General features: G+C 40.6%; 1 long non-coding RNA gene across 1 annotated transcript in view; it reads right to left on the bottom strand.

Moving 5' to 3' along the window:
- Positions 1-1,814, bottom strand: part of LOC116698921 (uncharacterized) — a 23,356-nt gene that overhangs the window by 9,022 nt on the left and 12,520 nt on the right. The window lies entirely within an intron of this gene.

Genomic DNA, 1,814 nt, shown 5'->3' with positions numbered 1-1,814 from the left:
CCTGAACCCTTGGGGATCTCCAGGCGGAATAGTTGGGAATCTTGCTCCAAAAGCTGAGAAAGATGGAGAAAAGGTGTCTCACACAAATGCCCTCCAAGGCTAACTCAACAGGACATCTTCTGTAACTTGGAGAGAGAGAGAGAGAAAACAAAGGGGGACACAACTCTTAAAGCAGTTGATATGGCAACTTTTTTATACTCAAAGCTTGAATTGAGGCTTTGCATTTGATCACATCTAAGCATCCAGGAGAGCAGAGTTTGAAATCACTGTTTGGCTAACCAAGTGAACTCAACAGTGCTTGTGGTGTTGTGCCTGAAGGAGTTCAAATGAAATGTGTGGATTACTTTGCCACAGATCACTCGCTTTTCTTTCTCAGCTTTGAGTTGGAAAGTTTTCTAAATACATGCTGTTTTCATTGAGTTATTCAGGGATGTAGGCTAGTGTAGTTGGCCCGTCTTTCAAGGCAGGTCTTTTTCAAGGTGGTCTGCAAAGAACAAGTGGTGGAATTAGCTGTTAAAAATATAAACATAATAGAAAAACATCTTTGTCTCCAGATGTGAGGAGGTGGGCTCCAGAGATCTGACAATTTTGTTTTTGTTTGTGAAAATGTATCTTCAGTAGTGCAAAAGAATGAAAGTGAAAACCGTGACCAGCTTCTAACTGAATGAAGCAGCATTTTTTTCTGCCGACCCTGATGCCACTAAAGCTAGCAGACGGGAATAGTCTTGAGTGTACATATAGCTAAATGCATCAAATAAGCCAAATCAAGAGAGCAGTTATTTCCAAAGACCCTTCTCCAAAAGTAAAAAAAAACAAAACATTGAGATTATGTACAATTAAAGCACCTGATGTTCATAGTAGTGATGTAAGAAATCACTTCTGTAAAATTAAATCATGAGTTTGAGTTTTCATGACTATGGAGTGTCCAACATGACCGCTCCGTACAAAGCTTCTGATAGCTTCTGAGGCTCCATCTCAGAGCAAACGTCTTGAAGAGGTCATAGATCTCAGCATGTTGACTGTAGCGAAAGATATTTTAGCATTTTGGAAAGCCCATTGATAACAAATAGAAAGGTTACATGTTGTTAGTGCACTGTGAAATTTGGCATAAAAACCTCTTTAAATTCTAAAGACAAGAAGACCCAAGTGTAGTGTTGCTGTCTTCCGCTTGTTGTTATTTTTGTCAGTTGTTGTCCTAAAGTCTTTAACTTGTAGAAAAGTAAAAAGTTGTGTTACATGTAAAGGGCAAGACTGCTAGATTTATTGGTTGACCGAAATGGGTTTTTATAAAATGCAACGATTTAATATGAGACCCAAAATTGCTTAACTTAAATTAACATTTATTTAAACTGTTGTGGTCTGCATTATCTATTTAGTCTGTGTTTATTTATAACTTGCAGCATAATTTTGAAAATGTGGCAAATGTCATTTTCAAAACATTCTGTTGTGTGGACGGCCCTTAAAGGTGCTGACCCACCAACCCGATAATCGGCCGTCGGACAGTCTGGCGAGGTCGGGGACTTGAATCTGTTCGTGTGCTCCGTGCCGTCGTCCGTCGGAGGGGCCGGCGGCCTTCATTTTGGCCGATCTGACATGCTCGGTCGGAAGGCGGGCACTGCTGGCAGTCAGACTCAAATGACCAATCTAATTGGTAGAGTACTAACCCGGAAATGACGAGCGGAATGGGCGTGACTAGAGTCTCAAAATCTGACAAAAATCTTTTAGACTGACCTTTGTCGATCTGAAATGAAGACAGATTCAGCAACTGCATGACCTGTTTCTCGCTCAAAATGTTTTCAGAAACACGTTTCGGT

The sequence above is a fragment of the Etheostoma spectabile genome, chromosome 12 (assembly GCF_008692095.1).
Source record: "Etheostoma spectabile isolate EspeVRDwgs_2016 chromosome 12, UIUC_Espe_1.0, whole genome shotgun sequence".
Classification (NCBI taxonomy): Eukaryota; Metazoa; Chordata; class Actinopteri; order Perciformes; family Percidae; genus Etheostoma; species Etheostoma spectabile.
The sequence above is the reverse complement of the archived record's forward strand: the minus strand, read 5'-3'. Positions and strand labels throughout refer to the sequence as shown.